The sequence below is a fragment of the Cydia pomonella genome, chromosome 17 (assembly GCF_033807575.1).
Source record: "Cydia pomonella isolate Wapato2018A chromosome 17, ilCydPomo1, whole genome shotgun sequence".
Taxonomy (NCBI): Eukaryota; Metazoa; Arthropoda; class Insecta; order Lepidoptera; family Tortricidae; genus Cydia; species Cydia pomonella.
In genome coordinates, this window is record NC_084719.1 from 404,764 (window position 1) to 427,163 (window position 22,400).

General features: G+C 35.9%; 1 protein-coding gene and 1 long non-coding RNA gene across 2 annotated transcripts in view; one reads left to right on the forward strand and one right to left on the reverse strand.

The window, feature by feature from the left end:
* The window catches only part of LOC133526867 (uncharacterized), a 278,043-nt gene that overhangs the window by 47,512 nt on the left and 208,131 nt on the right, over positions 1 to 22,400 (forward strand). The window lies entirely within an intron of this gene.
* Positions 18,292 to 21,025, reverse strand: LOC133527087 (uncharacterized). Its single transcript, XR_009800819.1, has 2 exons — positions 20,907 to 21,025; positions 18,292 to 18,453 (listed from the first exon to the last, which is right to left on the reverse strand). It is a non-coding gene; the product is annotated as an uncharacterized LOC133527087 (long non-coding RNA).

Sequence of the window (22,400 nt, forward strand, 5' to 3'; positions counted from 1 at the left end):
AAACCGCAGCCAAATAACACTAGACCCTACTTATAGTGGTGTGTTCCTGCCGGTGAGTAAGGTTGCCAGAGCTCAACGATTGAAAGGGAGGTTTAGAGTCGGCAACGCGCATGTAACTCCTCTGGAGTTGCAGGCGTACATAGGCTACGGAAACTGCTTTCTATCAGGCGGGCCGTATGCTTGTTTGCCACCGACGTAGTATAAAAAACCAGTAAATCAGTACTACAAGCGCTATGCAGCGACAACCTTAATTCAGAGCTCGTACTCGAATGTCATCGAAGCCTCACGGAAGTGAGCAAAGAAGGCAACAAAGTAACAATTCAATGGATAAAGGGACATAGTGGATCAAGAGGAAACGATGCAGCGGACGAACTGGCCAGTAAAGGTTCGGAAACGCCGGCATATGGACCCGAGCCCATGATACCCCTACCAATATCCTATATACACAACCGGCTAGACCTACATCACAGACAACTGCACACTAAATACTGGAATGAAATGGACACATGCAGGCAGACCAAGGATGTTTTACCGGAACTGAACCACAAACTCACCAAAATACTACTGAAAACACCTAGACACCAACTACGTAAAATAGTAGGATTAATTACAGGACATAACACACTTAACAAACGCCTACGCAATATGGGTAAAACAGACAGCCCCATGTGCAAAGCGTGCATGGAAGAAGAAGAAACAACAAAACATATTCTCCTAGACTGCAAACAGGTAGAAGTATACAGGAACAAATACCTAGGGACTCCGTGCACACTAGGAGAGGCAATTAGCAACCTGGAAACTTTGCTAGGCTTCGTGGAGGAGCTAGGGTGGTTAGAGTAGCGCTACCTCGTTTCACGCAAAATAGGCACAATGGTTGTCGATTTGCGGAAAATGCCCAGAAGCACTAACTAACTAACTAACTAACTAAAGGCTATAATAATATTAATAATATACCGATAAACATAAATAACATGTATGTCACGTTTTATTATATTTAAGGTAACAAGATATCACAACATAACTAAATCGGTTTCCCTTATAAACACTATAACCATGACTGACATAATTACTATATAGCACCTATAAACCAACCGTCCGGTATAATTTAACTAAAAAACACAAAAAACCCGCAATTTAGAACCAAAGGTAATGTCACTATCAACTCAATAGCCTACTTTGTCGGTGAAAACTGAAAATAAGATCACTAACATGAAAATAAACACCAATGCAATAAAATGAAAGGACCGATTTTAAGATATATCGCAGTGCCATCGTTAAAATATAATTTCAAAATAAAAAATCCGCGTCCAAATTAATACAACCATCTATAAGCTACTGTGAGATAGACTGACACACATAGCGGCTAAACTAAAATAAAAAAATGTCGATATATAAATAGTACACAATTGTAAAATATTACACGTAAAAGACTAAACATATGTATTTATACGTACCAATTAAAATAATGTATCCTGGAAATTATAAAATTATATAAACACACACAGTACAAGTAAATGAAAATCAATAGTGTTCGCTCCAACACTGATATTACTGTTCCTTTATCAACAAAACAATAAATTTGTACGATTCTACTACAACGAATGTTAAGGAAAAAATAAAATGAAGAAATTTTCAAAATAAAGTTAGTATACTAAAACTGTCACAATACATTTTCATAGAGCTCATAAAATCTAAACCGAATAGTGTAGATTAAAATTTGAATAAATCAAATTTTTAAATTAAATTAATCATTATTAAATCATTGTAATTTAAATCAAAATATATCATAAAACTCTACTGAAAAATCGAATAAATTGTAAAACGTCAATTGAAAACTGTAGTGTATGGTGCATGATACTGAAAGAAACCAAAGCATTATAAAACAAATCACGGTAATACCATCTGTGAACAACGATACCTAGTAAAATATATCAAGATGGAAGGAAAGTATACGAAACGAATCAGCCTAAAGTTCAGTTTTACATATAAACAATGCTTGTTAGAACACAGTACAGATAAAGAACATGTCTCACTTTCGACCCCAGACCATTGCACGAACATCAAATTGTGCCTTAAAAGGCACGAAAATAAAATAAATAATAAGTTAATATCCTGGTTACGGCTTAAACCATATTGTGATATCTTAGCCTGGCTAAACTCTACTACAAAAGCTTTGTAAGCTGAAATACTGTTACTTTCCTCAACTCTATTGAAACCTTTGGAAAGTAATACTGAAATTTTGTAAATAAGGGTCTAGGCTATAGGGGATGAATTATAAAATAAACAAGGTATTAAATGCTAATAAATTTGATTTATTGCATTAAAATTGATTGAGTATGATTCAATAATTTATGAGCTCTATATCCAATGAAGTCTGATTAGGACCCATTCGGATATACCGCCTTGATTGCTAGGGCCAAATACCTAAGTCAGGAAAACAAGACGGAACAAAAACCTGACTGCCCAATTTAACCTGTACACAAACATAACAAAATATGTGTCAGATAAAGACAAATTAAAACCTCATTTAAATTAGGTATGGCGTGATCGTTTAGTGGTAAATATAGACCAACATCATGATAAATAACAACCCGAGCTCTCTGAGGTGTGAGACATGTTACATGATAAAATAAAATCTGAAATATGTTCCAACAAGCACAAAACATATCCGTTCTTAAAGAAAGACGAATATTAAACCATGTCAATAAAATGAAACACTATTTTAAGTGCATTAAAACCAATAGGAAATTATAAAATCCTATCAAAATTATTGAATACTACTTACAAGACTACTATAATAAACCCTACCTTCTTCCTATAAAATGCCATTGTGGGATACATCAGGAGATCAAAATATTCCTACTTTAAGATAAAGAAAATTATGAAACAAGAAGTTGTAGCAAGTTCTATTAATAATATATAAGGTTTAGTAATATGCTCAGATATAAATAAAGATATGTTAGCACTTATGTTGTGATTGACGTATTGATAACGTATTCATAAATGTGTTATAAAGATCGACCGGGTGAAGTCTGGCTTCTCACAACTGTATTACTTTAATTAGTATACTGTAAAATAGCTGGTTGCAGTCAACTATAAGGCAACCTTTTGGATCTCATAAAATTATCATGCATACGCCGCTCTATGGACAACTCCCTAATATGTCAAGCCGCAAATCCCACGTGAAATGTTTCCATAGGTAAGTCACTTGGACCTTGCACCGTCTGCAGTACCTGAGGCATGTAGCCTAATGGAATATTACACGTAAGGTTCAGACTATCAAGTACTGAAACCGGGATAATAGTAAATAAATGACACGAGTGACCAAGAACGAAAATATACAAGACAATGATATAAGCGTTGCCCCTAATATCATGAGATCAGCCATTTTACTAAATTGTCATATGCAACGTCACGCTAAGAGTAAGACTGTTAATTAAATTAAAAGCCAGTTGGATTAAGATTTGATACCTTTTGATCAAATATAAGTAAAAATGTATTAGTACTTATGATAACACATTCATAAATAAGCTATAAAATTAGGTAGGATCGACGGGGTGTAGTCTGGCTTCACACAACTTTATCACCTTAATATACTGTAAAATAAAATAGCTGGTTGCAGTCAACTATAAGGCAACCTTTTGAATCTCATAAAATTATCATGCATACACCGCTCTATGGACAACTCCCTAATATGTCGAGCCGCAAATCCCACGTGAAATGTTTCCATAGGTAAGTCACTTGGACCTTGCACCGTCTGCAGTACCTGAGGCATGTAGCCTAATGGAATATTACACGTAAGGTTCAGACTATCAAGTACTGAAACCGGGATAATAGTAAATAAATGACATGAGTGACCAAGAACGAAAATATACAAGACAATGATATAAGCGTTGCCCCTAATATCATGAGATCAGCCATTTTACTAAATTATCATATGCGACATCTCGCAAAGAGTACAACTGTTAATTATATTACAAGCCAGTCGGTTTAGGATTTGATACCTTTAGTCATAACTGGGATCAATCAAATGCAACGACAATCCCAAATATAACTAAAAACCGCATTGTTAAAACAGCCACTTATAAAACCACTGTGACAGGTTTCAACAACTACAATTGATTAGTAAATATATATAATATCCTCTCAATTGGACATAATCCAAAATGTAATAACCACATTCTAGTCATATGATTTGATTCAATATGACAAATAAATTAGGGCAGGTATAATACATTGGCAAATACAGATCAAACTATATACCAAATGATCAAAATATATACACCCACAATAACATTTCAACATACGTAATATACTTAGGTATGTACCTATAAAACGGAATCATGATCATAAAATAAGTATCAAATAGGCACCAGTTATCTACCTACAAATAAGATGAAATTAAAACCTTTTGTATAATTTATTGAAAGGTTACGTCACCGCTAGGTATTAAGATCTGCTTGATGGGGCTTCGATGCTCTCACATCATGATGAGAAGACAAGGCAAGGCAGGATCAATTCTCGTTCCACGCAAATGGACGGTGCACTGGATACAATGTGCAGGCGTGAGATACAGATGCGGCGTAGTGCAGCCAGCCTCTTCATGTAGAAGGTAGGTCTTGCATCTGGGCGCCCGTGGCAGTGGGGTTGATCAGGTACCGACGAGGATGCTCGGAGACACCGAGACACTCGAAAGCCGCTGATGGAACAAGACTCGCTCCGCAACCACCGTGAACCGGAAATTGAGACAAAAATAGTGCTTAATATTCTAATCGAGTTAAACATTTACGCCCTACGGAATATATGAAGCTAAGTATCTATATGAATAAAGGCAACTAGGCATTCGAAGGAAGAATCATTTCAATTATGATAATCAAACTATAATAGTAGAAGTCAAAGGATCTAAACTTAGTGGCGTACAGAATACCTATAACAGTAGCCACAGTAATTAAGCTACTGTAAGAAGTCATTGAATAAAACCTATAATGTATTGCGACATAATATTACGTCATTAGCCATTTGTATAACATTCTAAATAAATAAGTATTTTGTAAAACTCATTCACCAAACAATTATATCAATCTAGTTTATGAACTTGGTTGCTAATTAAACAAACGTGGCCGTATACCTATATACGCGCGCACAAATAATTACACAACCAATTATTTTTGTAGTATTGTAAAAGGTGAATTATGTATTACATCATAATTAATACACTCAACCTATCAACCTGCATATTCAATCAAAGTGCTGTAATTCACTAACACTGAAACATGAAAGTATGTGATATATAGATATGTCAGGTCAAGATTGAGATAACATATAACTCAGAACCAACGCACCGTGTCTACTAGCTTGCACCGGAGTGAATCTTCACCTTCGCCCACATCTGCGAGGTCCGCATCTTGATTTGAAGCGTTGAAGCTCTCGAAGGCAGAACACCCCAGGAATTGATGGCGAGACACGAAGCAGGCGCCCTTAGGATCCGCTGACAGGACTCGATATTCCTCGTACATGAACCGAGAATTCAGAAATAAATAATTTTAAATATATGTTAAAACATTTCATGAATTAAATTACCTACACCGTTCGTTGACTTTACATGTTATACTATATATGGTAATAACGACTGATATTGACGGCTAAACCTACATAAAACGATAAAGAAATGACCGCCGAGTGTAACCCAACTAAAGTTATTTATCAACCTAATTGAACACATCTACTTATGCCATCTATATCTAAATCTAGTCACATTCCACCCTTGCCATTGAATTAAAACATGGAAAATACATACGTTGCACTTCTTTTCGTAAACGGTTAATCCACAATAATAAACGCGCTCGTTTACTACTAAACATACATTCATTTATTTGCTAATGATTTCACAACTCAAATCAAGTACTTATCGTACCTAATTGAATGCATCTACCTACCCTATAATCATATTACACACGAACACTGATTTACCTATCTTCAAAATTGATTATATTTAAAAAGCATATACATGATTTAGAAATTCACTGAACTAATGAAATTAAATATCTCAATCCATTTTGCCGTCGTAGTTAAAATAACACTCTCGTACAAGAATCCGACTTGCATTCACAGAGCACAAGAATCGTCATCTCGTTCCACAATGAAGGGTACCCAACGCGATCTATTCAACCTACCCGCTATTCATATATAGAAATAATGATTTTATTTATGGGCAACTCGTTGGTATCAACCAAGCCTACAATCCTACTGATATTAAGCAAACATTGGAGCCTATGAATGAACGAAATATGTATTTTAGGTTTCCTCAAGATATAAAATGATATGCAAATAATTAAGTAGGTATATGAAATTACCGCACCGTAACACGTAGTTGTTTGGCAGCTGACCCACGATGGTTTTGTGGTTTTCAACACGCCCATGGTCCGGATGAAGCTCCTACAGCTTCCCGCCCATGTTGGCCGTATCCACACGCTAAGCTTCCAACGAAGGTGGCAGCTTATACTCGTATCTGCGAACAAGTTCTAATACACGGTTTTCTTATGATTTGCCACTCACAGTGACAATTTAAGAACCTTTAAGACCCGATGCTCGTGAAATGTAGCCCTTTCGACAGCTGCCCGTGGTAGGCTCACACAGTTCTTCACAACCATGGTTCAAGTCAATACGACCCGCGCGTCGCCCATTGCAGTCGCTGTTCTTTTCATATCTCCTGAAGATGGCCGCTAATAGACGTATCTGCAAACAAGCTTAGACACATGGTTTTCCTTACAACCTAACACTCACAGGATTCCTTCTTGACTCGACGCTCTGCTGAAGGCAAAAGATCTCGAATCCACTTTGCAGTTCCTTAAATAACCTTGTTCCCCCCATGAGAACCCCTAAACCGCCATGTTAATCCTACTCCTAAGCCCAACCAGAATGCAGAGTTTTGATTGGATAATATTTACTATCCTCGTCTATGATTGGTCACTTTTATTCCCGCGTATTTAGATTGATCTGCCTTACAACAGATGGCATCTCTAAAGATAACATAAATAAATTAAAAGCTTACGAAGTAGTTTATTGTGTTTAATTGATTATTCAATAAACATTACTTAAGAATTTATATTGAAAAATATATTATAAACAAATATTGTACTATGCAATATTATCATGAGTAAACTACCTACTAGTTTTGTCATTCACCGCCAGATGTCACCGGATGCCACTGTCACATTACAAGTGCGAATATTATGCGCGAAATTCACTCCAAACAAATTCAATAATTTCTAAGAGAGTAAATAAATAAATGTAGATGTCAGCCTGTTACAATAATATATTCTAGGTATATAGTTAAAATATATATATATATATATAGTTTGCATATTTTGAAAAAAATAGGAAAACCTATAAACCTAGTTTTTCGTTGTGTTAATAACATTAATAACATACTAAAAATTATGGAGAATGAAAAATATTTAGAGGTGAAAAAAGTTTTCTCTTTTTGTGTCGACGATCGCGTTGATATGTGTTCGCCCTGGACTTGGAAATAAAACTATGTCCATCGCCTCAGATGATTTTTAAACACCTCAATACAAAAACATCGTCTCTTCATCGAACGCACTTACAATTATATGACACAGCTCCACTGCTGTTTCCTGCGTTTGTTCGTTTCCTTAAAGATAAAAATCTAATGCTGTCAAATCGGGACTTCACGGTGGCCTTATGCCAATTTCGTCCGATCCACCGACAGAATATTCTCTGTTTAATAGTGTTTGTGGGCCCAGGCCAAACAGTTCGTCTAAATCTAATAATAAGCCATTAAAGGATTTTGCACTGGTTAGAAATGGTACGGGTTTAGGTCTGATGCATTCAGCAACTGCCGGACGTAAATTGGCTTACGTAAAAGCTACATACAGCAGCTCTTAAATACGCTCGCGGATTAGGTACGAATAAAAAATAGCAGTAAATTTCTGTCCTTTTCTGGATAGAGTCGTCAGTGACCTGGCCAAGCCTAGCCAAGGTGAAAAGCGTACAAAGGCCAAAGTAAAATAAATAAAATATCTGGATAACGAAAAGTTACGTGACTATCTCTGAACATTATTTAAATGTCTAAAGGCGGAAGCGCTGGTGGCCTAACGGTAAGAGCGTAAGACCTGCAATCCGGAGGCCGCGGGACTAGTACCTACGCCAAATCTTGGGATTAGTTATCAAGCGGACCCCAGGCTCCCATGAGCTGTGGCAAAATGCCGGGACAACGCGAGGAAGAAGAAGATTTAAATGTCGTTTGGCGTTTTTATAATTACGATTGTCATCTTGGGCTGGCGTAGGAACGCTAAACTGGCCAAAATTATGAAGATTTTGAACCAACCTCATGATTAAATTATGTCTCGGTACCGGCGACTATTTCATGAAAAGTTGTTTTATTTTGGAATTGAGAAAGGATACGGAAGAGGCATTTTTAGCTATTTATACGATTAAAAATCTTTATTTGTACCATGTTGACATTATCGACAATGCATGTTAAAACAGTATCCAGCCAGCAGGTTGTAAGGGGTTATAAATATATTGAATATATTCTACTTCAATTTCGTGACGGCTATAAATTGTAATGTAAAAATTGTGTAAAAATTTTAAACGAATAAGATACCTAAAAATGGCGGTGCAAGCAATTGTTCATCGAGTATGGACTTACAAAATAAATATGTCGATTCATGATAAACAGTTTACCCTGTATGCTGAACTATTTATAAGCCAAATCTATTTGAGTCCATTTGGCCATTTTCGCGAACCGAATAAATTTTCACATTTTGTTAATTGAAAAATTTGCGATCTGTTTTTTTTAGCACGCTTTTATTAGGTCGACCTGTATGTAACTATGTAATGGAATCTAATGTAACTAATTTAACCATCTCTCAAGGATCGTAGCGTTATGAAAATTGGCAGCTGTATGTCATTCTGACGACAATACAATAATATGGTACTGTCGAACTGATCTGATGATGGAGCCGGAAGATATGAACTGGAACTTCACGATGGAACATCGTATCATAGCTGTGTTTGGATTTGTTAGAGAAGTCTTGTAATAAACTTTGACCACGATTAGGTTTCAAGGTCTGATGATGAAGCCGGAAGATAGGCACTGGCATTCCATGATGGAATATCGTATCGTAGTTGTCTTTACACTTGTGGAAAAGGCCACGTAATGGACTAAGGACACGATCAGGCTTTTTTTACGTGCATTTATAAAAGCGTGTTTTTCTAGTGTTTTTTAAACTATTAATTTATTATTTCTTTTGTCTTTTATCTACATGGCTAGTATTGAAGACATCAAATTGATTCCACGTAATGTCCGAACTTCCAGTGGATCTCGTTAGTGTAATGCGTGGAGAGGGAACTGGGGGAAAAGGGCAAATGTTTGCATTAGCCCGCCGCGCAAACGCGGACGGCAGGCCGGGTACAATGAATAATATTCGAAGAAATCAAACAGAAAGAAATGTGAATATAATTGACGAATATTGGAAGAAATATAAAAGAAATATGGGAGACATGAGAAAACAAATCGAACTAACATAATATGCCGTGACCACTCTGACGAGATTGCACTGAACTACTAAAAATATAGTAATTATGGATGTTGAGTTAATGGTGTGTATAAGTGTGTAGACTGGCAATTGGTGATGATCAAACACCACCAAGGACGAACGTAGAGTTGTGCCGTTCTTGATAACGTTCTCCGCTTCCTACGGGAAATATTTTCGAGCAAGAACATTTCCCATTAAAAACAGAGAACGTTCTCGAGAAACGTACAACTCAACTGCTCGTCCTTGGTGGAATTCTACACACATATAAACATCACACTCAGGCCAATTTGAACATACACTGATAACAGAATGACACCTAAATGATGATACCTATCACGTTGTTAGCTTTGCAAGTTTGGAGAAACATATTAGAAGTTTAATCGCTGTTTGGAGAAGCCAGTATATATTATAAAGTTTCAATGAAAAAGAGTTAATAAATGAAACGTCTTATAATTTTTATGATTATTAGTAGGTGTGTGTACACATAACTAATATTACCATGAGTGTGACACATATTCGCAAAATATGCATTAAAGTACTTATTTAATATTTTAGACTAATTGTTATGTTGTACGATGTTATAAGAAAGCAAGTATTACGATGATATACTGGGACTGAACCAGCAAAGCCACAAATTATATTTTTAAATATATTGTGTCCTATACCGTTCGGCAAAATAATCCCCTGTCTTCCACCACTCGTCGCGGCTTTGTGCATGCTCGCCCCAGTCGCCACAAATATAGTCCAGGTCGTCTCGTCATCTCGTTTTTGACTTGCCTATGCCTCGGGTGTGCTGTGGTGCCAATTCGGTCGCTATTTTGGCCTATCTTTCCGGATGCATCTGTCAGAAAGTAAAGAAAGAAATATTTAAATAATATCTTTTATTTTGATCTCTATGATTATATATATAATAATATACTCGTAGTGTTGATTAAGATACTGGATTCAGGATATTTTATTCTTCATCTTAAATAGTACTGAAGTCTTAACTCCTTTAACACAATTCCAACCTCGACTTGTAATTGCGGGGAGCATCACTTCTTTTGTGTTGTTCTCAAGTTCCACGATCTTTTATTAGACATTGTTTTTGTTTTTAGTGCTGGTGACTTCCTCTGATTCTCTTCGTTGAGTTTTGGTAGTTTTCTTGGTTTTGATTTCAAGTATTATTGTCTTGGGAGAGTGTCGTTTGGAATCTATAAAATTGAACTGTGAGGCATGTTAACAGCATAAAGCAAGAACTACTTAATAAATGAGAAAACTATAAGTTCATCTATTTAACCCAGTATTATTCAGATTTCACAATTTGTTAAAATTTTCATATTCTCGTAACTGGCAGTGCATCTAACGCTTGGCATTAAATTTTCTGTCAATCATCTAGTTTTAAATTTTTTAATGAATTAACCTAATTCAGAAAGTACGAACGATTTTGTTTTTAAATAAGAGTTGATTATTATATCATTAAACATGTTTTTCAATAGTAGAATGGAGAACTAAAAATTTAGTCGACGTATATAAATTGATTTTATTTGAAACGTGTAATTATTACAAAGTTGGTTATTAGTTAAAGTGAAATCTGTAATTATCGAAAAGTTAGTAAGTACCTTTATCCTATTACCAATTCAAACTGTATTATATATATCTAAAATCTAACTCGCATAATAAACTTCGCACTTTCAAAACTTTACTAGGTTACACCGCTCAATAGAGCCTTTCAGCCCGTGAAAGCCTCCCTAATTTACTATTTCCGTTTCCGACGTTAATCGACTCGGTTAGAGCCCGCGCATATTTTTCGCCGATTCGATAACTTTGGTCGAAAATATGCTAATATTATTCAAAAAAATGAGCACAGTATCCGGGAATTTGTTAAACATCTAAAATGTGTTAAAATGGTTCTTTTGTACACAGATAAAGCACAAAAACGGCCTTAACCATTGAAACTAAATAAAAACACTTCTAGTCGCTTTTGGTGTCAAAGTACCTATAACGCTCGCAGCATTCTCGCCTCGGATAACTAAGGACAACATTTACACCAGAAACAATATGTACACCGGTAGCATGCACAAAAAAGTGTCACGTTGTGGACAGATCTCTATGGTAACGTTGTGGATAGATCTCCATGGTAGCTCCTTCTTTGTATTATACAAAATAATGATAAATAATAATAATAATAATTCAGTCTTTCTATATACGTCCCACTGCTGGGCACAGGCCTCCTCTCATGTGCGAGAGGGCTCGGGCTATAGTCCCCACGCTAGCCCGATGCGGATTGGGGACTTCACATACATCTTTGAATTTTTTCGCAGATGTATGCAGGTTTCCTCACGATGTTTTCCTTCACCGAAAAGCTAGTGGTAAATATCAAATGATAATTTCGTATATAAGTTCCGAAAAACTCATTGGTACGAGCCTTGGTTTGAACCCGCGACCTCCGGATTGAAAGTCGGACGTCATATCCACTCGGCCACCACCACATAACCAAATAATGATAATTCAGTGATAATAATACAATTCCTAAATAAAAGTATGCAAGTTTTCATCAATGTTTTCTTATGACGTTATCACGCAACCATTTTTTTTGTAACTAACCATTTTTTAACAGGGATAAGTGTCCATAAAAATGAACCGTGATAAACTCTGTCTAACCCCTGATAGGATTAGATCCCACATGTTTGGATTTATGTTATCTCTTTTTTTAGTAATATTATTTTATCCTATTTGTCGATAAAAAGCCTTTTGGTCTAAAATTATAAATACACGATACAATTGATCATAATTATATACGATATAAAAAATGCAACCTTTCTGTTTCGTTCCTTGAATTACTGTGTTGTATATAATTGTGGGGAAGGCTGCGCTGGCATCTAAAAAACTCGGTGTGCTCAATAAAGCAAAGCGATACTTTACTCCGGGGCAAAGACTGCTACTTTATAAATCGCAAGTCAGACCCCATATGGAGTATTGCTGTCACCTTTGGGCAGGAGCACCTGGATGCCAGCTTGGGCCCTTCGACTCAGTTCAAAGACGTGCTGTACGAATCGTCGACGATCCCAAACTCACAAGCGGTATTGAACCTTTAAGTCTAAGGAGAGACTTTGCCTCCTTATGTGTGTTTTACCGCTTGTACAATGGGCTGTGCTCTGAAGAATTGTTTGACATGATGCCCACGGCTACTTTCTATCACCGCACCGCCCGCCGTCGGCAGAGTGTTCATCCTCACACCCTAGAACCTAAATGGTCACGCACTGTGCGGTTTAAGAGGAACTTCCTCCCGCGCACGCTCCGGTTGTGGAATGAGCTACCTGTCGAGGTTTTCCCGAGGGTCAACAGTATGAGGTTCTTCAAAAAAGGAGTGTACAGATTTTTAAAGGGTCGGCAACGCGCATGTAACACCTCTGGAGTTGCAGGCGTCCATAGGCTACGGTGACTGCTTACCATCGGGCGGGCCGTATGCTTGCTTGCCACCGTCGTGGTATAAAAAAAAAAATAACTTTATTAAATGTTTAAATTTAATATGAAAAATCTCAAAAGGGTTTTCTTAGAAAAAAAAATAATCATCAAGAATTTCATATTTATATAAAGTTATTCGATCTGTTTCCTATATGATACTTGTCTGTCAGTGTCAAAATTGACGTTTTTTGTTGAAAAAAGGACACTGACAGATCAGTATCATATTGAAAACAGGTAGAATAACTGAAACTTGCGGACTTCCGGTTCGAACGCCATCTTGATAGTCACGCGTCGTGATTAATTTCTTTGTTTTTTGCCCATTTATTATCAGTGTCGATAGTTTATAATATAGTAGGTAAATTAATGTGATAGTGTGCAGTGAATGGACAGCTCTACAAAAAAAAAAACATTATTTTTTTGTTACTTATATCTAGATATCTGTGCGAATTTATATGTTTTCAAGTGCACAGTTTACACACACAGTTTATATATTCACAAAATTTATGAATGTGCTTTCATTTTCAGCATATTTCGTATCATATATTGCGATTTTTTAAATATAAAATGAAAATATGGAGTAAAAAAAGTAGAGCAAATCTTCCAAAATCATTAACAGTTTCATAAATTGTGAGCATAAATACATCGGAAATCAATGTTATACCAGAGGCAACAAAACCACTGTTGACCAGTGTTATTAATCTTGAAACACGTTTAACACCATTTTGGACTCAACGGCCCGTAGTTCACAAGCTATTTATAAAGTCCAGCTATCGCTTTACAAGAGCTGGTAAAATCACCGTTCACTGTCTTGTACTAACCGTATAATTTTAGTCGCATTTAAAGCTTCTAATACCTTGATACTGGCGAAATAGTCCCACTGGACTGAAACCATAATTTTAAAAGAATGAATGAATGAACTAAAACTCGAATTGGTATATTAGTAATTGGGTCTTTTGACACTCGAAGGGTACGGAACCCGAAGTATATTTTACTAATTCGGCCAATTTTTTGCCGAATCCCGTACGGCCCGGCCGGCACTAACGACTTTGTAACTCAACTTGACTGACAGGTGACTCGCCCGTTTTGTAGAGTTCGTGGGTTGCGTTAATATGGCTGTTAAGGCGTTTCCTGTTCGGAAGGTCATTTGTATGGCCCAATGCGGTGTACCGCAGGGAGCAGTAGTTGGCCCTATTGTTTAGACCAGTTTAAGCAGTTGCAACAAACAAGTTGATAACAACATTAGTTCAGTTGTACATAGATAAAAGTTTCGGGGATTTTCCTCCAATAATTTATATTGTTTTATTAATTTCGAATACTAAATTTAAAACAGTGTTTCGGAAGTGCCAATTTTTTTTTATACTACGTCGGTGGCAAACAAGCATACGTCCCGCCTGATGGTAAGCAGTCTCCGTAGCCTATGTACGCCTGCAACTCCAGAGGAGTTCCATGCACGTTGCCAACCCTAAACCCGCCCCCCCTCGTTGAGCTCTGGCAACCTTACTCACCGGCAGGAACACAACACTATGAGTAGGGTCTAGTGTTATTTGGCTGCTGTTTGTAAGGTACTTCCCCAGTTGGGCTCTGCTCTAGATCTGGAATGACATCCGCTGCGCTGTGCCCTACCACACAAACCGAGATGACATTCACAATGCCCATACCTCTCTTTTGGACGTAGTTTAAGGACGGACCCGGGTCCTAAGGCTATAATTTCAAAGCTTTTATATAACTTGCAATGTTTGTAATATGTTTATTCGGGTCAAATCTTGCAAGCTAATTTAGACCCACTCCCATTATTAGATTAAGCTTAAACTTCACATATATCTATGTAAGTTTTGTAATAATGCAATATTATATTACCACCGACCCGATCTGATGGTGGACACAGGAGGTGGCCGTAGGAACTCTGTGATAAAAACACGTAACGTAATGGTGTTTGTATTTTTTTAATTTGTCTCGATGAATGTTAATTTGTCTAGTTGCCTGTTGGAAGAAAAGTTTAATTTAGTCAGCGATAAAAAAAGTTGTACTATTTTTTTTTGGCAATAACTTATTTTATAAAGTTGTCATAAAATTAAGATTTACTCTTGTCAATGTCGCACTACAGATGTCAATCACAATAGAAAAATTAACGATGATCAAACTTTGGTTAACGTAGGATTCGAACCCACATCTTTGGATTGCCGGTCCAACGCGCTACCAATTCCACAAGCTAACCATCCGTCATTCACCGCGAATTTAACCAACACTACACAACAACACTAGCACAACAACACAACATTGTGACAACATCACTAGCGACATCTACACTATAAGGTCTACAACATGAACCAACCCTGAGGACATGCCTTAGCAGATGAGAAGACTTACGTTCCGACTACACAACACATGTTGGTGTCAAGCGGGAAGAATAGTTTTGCAATCCTAACGAACTAACGGTACTTTTGCTATGAAATTCTATTTCGGGAGAAAACGGTTTCTACTAATATATACTTTGATTTGGATGTCGATCGCTTTACCATATATTCCAGGTTTATAGGTTTAGGCTTTTTGAAAAAAAAAAAGTTTTTTTTGTTTTGCAAATTTAAAAACAGGAACACCTATAAACATAGTTTTTTTATTGTGTCAATAACATACTAAAAATCAAGGAGAATGGAAAATATTTAAAAGTGAAAAGACGTTTTTTCTTTTTGTATGAACGTGTGTTAAACTTCTCTATTTAGCCAGCTCGAGATATGGCGTTATTATTTACTTAAATGTTAATATTGTTTTCCTTTTTTACCGTGGGACGTACCACATTACAATTATATAAATTGTATATATTGATGTCAATCACAATACCTTATGGTTCGTCTCACAGTAAAAACATTTATATTTAGCATTATTTAAGACATCTTTGCCTATGGTTAGAAAAATAGTCCATAAAGGTATGTAGAAGAAGTGGAAGAGCCTATTTATTAGAAAGAGACTTCCGCTAGTTAATAGCTTTCGTGAAGCGTGCCCCGGAACACGAAGTGAAAATACATCATCCCCAATCACCTAAAGACATTTTGTTTGACAAATGACTCAACAGTCTTGCATCGGATTTCTTCATTTTCTTTGCAGTAAGCTCGTATTTCATGTTTTCTGTACTCATATTTTATGTGCAGATTTTCTTCGTATTTCCAATTTCTTGTGAGCTTGCCGCTTTCATTTCCGTTGAATATCTGGATTCATTGAGACGTAAACTCAAAGTTTGTATTTGTATATTCATTATCAATAGGAATAATTTCAAACTTCAAAATATTAATTCCACGGAAGAGTCATATTCGTAAATTATTTTAAGAAATAGGCGATGGATTTGAATTTGGAGAACATATTGAAATCGACTGCTACCTAGATTACCAACTCAACTTCATTCGCTTCTATAGTTTTTAGTCTACTGTGGTAGTTGGTAAGAAGTTATTATGGTCAGCTCTGCTACGGACTGCTTGAAGATTTCTAACCCAAAAAATCAGGTATTTTTTACAAGAAAATCACCACAATATTTATTACTCAACCGTCTTTAAAGCTATCACAAGATCGCATACAGTTATGCCATTAGGCCAAACCTGAAATCATTTAGGTGTTATTTTGATGTCAAAATATTAACTTGAATTTCTAAATCTTATCACAAACAAATACAATTTTATTTCTAAATTAAAAATAGGCTATAAATAAACTTAAAACTAATGATAAGAAGTAAAATTAAAATAAGAGTCTTATAAATAGAATATGTACTAATAAAATAATATACTTGAATTGACGTCCATGTCTGTCTTCCGTGACTTAGCTCAGTGACCCTTGAAAGCTGTGATTGGCATGTATACATATTTAATATAAATCATGGCATAAGGTTCGAATGTTTTTGCCTTCAGTAACTACATCGATTCGAAACCTGATTAAACAACTTCAATAGAAAATAATACGAATATAGGTCTAAAACGCTCAATTAAAATTTGTGTCAATATTTGTTAAATAGCTAAAAACATGGAAAATTGCTTCTAAACGCGCAATTTTACTTTTAATCGAACACATCGTTTTTTTTTTTAAACTGACTAAAAATTTTAATTCAAAATATTGATATACACGATCCCGGTCACACCAGCCATCTCCCTCACGATCAGTGAGAGTGAGAGGAGAACCAAGAAAAAAAAGTGTACCTTTAGCAAATTAGTACAGTCAGCATCAACAGTAGCGGATGAAACAACGCGCCAAAAGTATCTGATATTCGGGATACCTTTTCCAAATATAGATATTTTTTTAGAATTCGCGTTTAATAGTATATCTTTTACAGTCTTCGTTGTTCTATATTAAAGACATCACTTTTTGTTAAGCCGTTACAGAATGGTAGATACTTATGAAGCGTTATTTGATCCGCTACTTTTGATGCTGACTGTACAACAAGCACATAATATTATGTCTTTTTTTCAATATAATAATGTCGTTTTTTAATCAAAAGATACTTGGTGCAAGAAAAAACACGAAAATTTATTTACAAGTATGTCAGGAATATTTACCAAGTTGGAACCTACTACAAAAACACTGCTTGATGATAAATGAATTTTGTTTCTCTATTTACTGTTTTATATAATAATGTTATTATTATTTTAAACTTTACTTTTTATAATATTAATCTTTTTTTTGGTAATCTATTAAACTTTAAAAGTAATTCACACTTGGTATTTTTTCTTGCCAGTCCATATTGGGATACCCTCCTCTAATTGAGGGGGATTTAAATCTTGGGTCAGAGCTGTAGGATTAGAGCCTGCGAAGCTTTATTTGACGTTCATAAGCGCATTGTAATAATTATGCCTACTTGAATAATAAACTATCTTTATCTTTTTCTACCAAAATGTTAAAATTCCACGAGTCACCAATGTTTAATCATTAGCCACGTACGATATGTAGCTATTGAGCTCGTGTATAGATAATAGTTCGTGGTAACTGACACGTTAATAATTTAATAGCGTAATAATCGCGTAATAGCTTGCCAATGGGTGGTTAATACATCAAACGCAACGCCGTGGATTAATTATAACTAGTAGACTTAGAGCTAAGTATTATTGAATTTAAACAATCGTGAGTCGTTGCTCCGATGAGCGGATTTGTTAGATGAGTTTCCCAAACGCAGTTATTCCTTGCAGCTAATTTTCTTTTCGCATTTTTTCCCGAAAGCGATTATCCTAAACACTTTTTTTCTCTGCAGCTTATTTTTACAGTCGCTTTGCTTCTGATTCCGATTTTTTTTTGTCTGAATTTTAACCTGCAGTTAATTTTTCCTCTGCAGCTTATTTTTACAGTCGCTTTGCTTCTGTTTCTGATATTTTTTTGTCTGAATTTTAACCTGCAGTTAATTTTTCCTCTGCAGCTTATTTTTACAGTCGCTTTGCTTCTGTTTCTGATATTTTTTTGTCTGAATTTTAACCTGCAGTTAATTTTTCCTCTGCAGCTTATGTTTACAGTCGCTTTGCTTCTGTTTCTGATATTTTTTTGTCTGACTTTTAACCTGCAGTTAATTTATAAATTATTTTTGTTTCGTTTTGTGTTTTTTTCTGTTTTTTCACCCGTAGCCATATTTCCTAATAGTTTTCTCACTGTTCCGTTTTTTCGTCTTGTCGTGTTATTTTAATGTCCGCGGCCAGCTACCAGAGGGGAGAAGGGGGGGGGGGGTATATTATATATAATTTGAAAAAAAGTCGAATTTGTATTTATGTAAAAATAATCATAATATTTTTAAAAAATTGTGTAGCACCCATATTAATCTTTTAATGTAAGGTACACTCGGCTAATTCCGAAAATCGGGATATTCCGAAAATTACTAATATCACTTATATTCTACTAAACCCGGCTACATTATTTGCTCAGATTAGTGAGCGAGTGAAAAATTCCCGCTTTTTTGACATTCGGAATTAGACGACCATCGCTAACTCTATAATTTGGTGAGTAAATGAATTGACTGCTTTTGTGTTAAGGAGATTTTCGTTTTTTAACCATTTTACATAGGCTCAAACTATTCTAAAAATAGCCTGAATTTTATTACATTTTCAGATTTACCCGAAGTGGAGAATTCCGTGTCACAGAGTGTTCCGGAATTACCCGACCTTGTTTTCTCAAAGTGACAGCCAGTGGTTCTCAAACAATCAAAGGCTCAACTATTTTATTTTAGTTTTACAGAAGGTAAATTTATTTGTTGGCCTGAGAGGAGGCCTGTGCCCAGCAGTGGGACGTATATAGGCTGAATTATTATTATTATAAATTTATTTGTTGAAGGTACTTTAAAGAAATTACTAATAAAGACTGTTGATTAAGACTGTTAGGTACTTACTTTGAAATTATAATAAGTATCCATAAGACAAGCTAAAATATTTTCAAAGGAACATTATGTTTATCTACCTACGAGTGGATACTTAATTTTTTGTTATTGTTCGAGATGTGCGTTGATTAAAGCTGTTTACCATTGTATTTTCATTTCCAAATCCTTCCCAAAATATACTTTTTTTGATGCCAATCGATTCCATTCCTATCTAGGATCAAAAGCTAGTATGGGCCAAAGAAAATTTTCCAGCTATAAAAGCCACTAATCGAAGAAAACTTTTCCCATACAATTTGTATGAAAATGAAAACTTATTTTTCACATGCTATTTTTTTTGCTCTCTGTAATTAGTAAATTCTGCTCCACATGTCTGGAAAAGGTTTTCTTTAATATGTGTATTTTTTTAGTAAGTAATGTACCATTATCATAAGTCGACCTATTGATACTGGATAGAGTGGATAGGAATGAAATCGATTGGCATAAAAAAATAAAAGTTTTCATTTTTATACATATTGTATGTTTTCCTCGATTCGTGGCATTTGAAGCATTTTTTTTGTCCTCTTTGCAAGTGTATATTAAAGTTTGAGTACCTCAGATTCCTGACTTACATCGACCGGGATATAGACCGTGATTACCTTTTTTAGGGTTCCGTAGCCAAATGGCAAAAAACGGAACCCTTATAGATTCGTCATGTCCGTCTGTCTGCCCGATTATGTCACCGCCACTTTTTTCCGAAACTATAAGAGCTACACTGTTCAAACTTGGTAAGTAGATGTATTCTATGAACCGCATTAGGATTTTTACACAAAAATAGAAAAAAAAACAATACATTTTGGGGGTTCCCCATACTTAGAACTGAAACTCAAAAAATATTTTTTCATCAAACCCATACGTGTGGTGTATCTATGGATAGGTCTTTAAAAATTATATTAAGGTTTCCAATATCATTTTTTTCTAAACTGAATAGTTTGCGCGAGAGACACTTCCAAAGTGAAAAAAATTGTGTCCCCCCCCCCCCTCTAACTTCTAAAATAACAAAATGAAAAATCTAAAAAAAATATATGATATACATTACCATGCAAACTTCCACCGAAAATTGGTTTGAACGAGATCTAGTAAGTGGTTTTTTTTAATACGTCATAAAATTTAAAAAAAATAATTTAGATTTTATTGTACGACTTTGTCGGCTTTATTGATTTATATATCCATGCCAAATTTCAGCTTTCTAGCACTAACGACCACGGAGCAAAGCCTCGGACAGACAGACAGACAGACAGACAGACAGACAGACGGACATGGCGAAACTATAAGGGTTGACTACGGAACCCTAAAAACGCGTTTGTAAACAAATTCGAGCATGTTAAAAATTGTTTTAGGGAAATATTGCGAGCAACAAATATACTACAGAGTAATAAAACGAATGTAAAAAACGCGTTTGTAAACAAATTCAAGCATGTAAAAAATTCGTTTTGGAAAATATTGCGAGCAAGAAACTATACTACAGAGTAATAAAACGAAAGTGAAAAAATGCGTTTGTGAACAAATGCGATCATAAAAGTCGCTACCGAGAAATAGTAAGACAGGGAAATTAAAAAAGTGGGAAAATTTGCGACTGTGAATAACGGCGAAAAGAAAATTATCTGCAAGGAATAACTGCGTTTGGGAAACTCATCTAACAAATCGTTGAGCGAGACAACGCTGTGCGAAATCCCGCTCGCACGTCGGAGCGATGTGCGAATCGGATCTAGTGTGCCAAGCGCCTTAACTTACGTATGAGTCACTAGCGCAAAACATCTAAAAATATGCAATGTAAACCAAGAAAATTGACATACAGCTAAGTAATATAACAACGCCATATTATGTCGTTATTTCACCTTATACATCATCATTGGCCTTTAACATCAATTAAATGATCCAATTCGAGAGCGGCAGCCGCGACCGCATAGCGGGCAGGAGAATGTCATGCCCGGTGACGAAGGTGGGAAAACAGCGCGCTGGTGTCTCAGTTCTCGCCTAGTGTGAAAGAGTTTAAGCCATACTTCATCGTGTGCAACTACTCCATCTCCCAGGGTCTTCCTCCAGTGCTCGCAGTCTTCAGCCTCCCTTTCCCAGTCGGTGGGATCGATCCGGAAGGACAACATAATAATATCATTTTTATTATAAACTATTTTTGGGCAGTCTAGTGTTATTACCTCATATGCCGCTTCCCACCAAAGGGTCCTGATTGGGTTTTGAAGAGCGAAAGGCAGAATGCCTCATGACATTGATTCTGGTGGAAAGGACCTTATGCACGTGAAATATCCTTATAGGGACCCTTCTCTGGAAATGGAGATGGAAAGCCACATGTTATCTCCGTTGACATTTTGCTGGGACGTCAGTCATCCAAGAACACGGGTTGTGCAACCCAGCTGAAATGTCGGAAAAGGTATAAATAATGAAATAATATCGCATTAGACCCGTTTATAGTGTTAGTTTAGCAAAATTCGAGAGTATAAAGTGTTAGGTTTTATCATGACTGTAAGTTTCTCAAATCTAATTTAAAGAATGTTTCCTTTGAGTGAATTTCAATCAGAATCCATAGGTTACCTAAACATATATTCTTCTTACGTAGGTTACAATATAAAAATGTATTTACATTATATATAAAATGTATATACTCTTTTTACGTCGGCAAGGGCGGATCCACCGTTGTGGGCACGATGGGCATGCCCACAACCCTAATAGGGTGCCCTAATGATTCTTCGAGTAAAATTATGCCTATGAGAGGGTTTCTCAGGGATTGATGAAATAACAGAGACGTGTAGGTTTAGAATCAGTCTATTTGACCACTAACACAACAATCCGTACACTCACAGGTTACTTTACACACAATTTAGAGATTTAAGCCCAATAATCAGTTAATCTACAGTTTTACATTAATTATTTCCTTCCAGGGCACTATGTCCAAAGGTCAAAACGTCCAAGGAGTCAATATGTCCAAGGGTCAAAACGTCCAAGGAGTCAATATGTTCAAGGAGTCAACACATCCAAAGGTCATAACGTCCAAGCAGTCAATATAC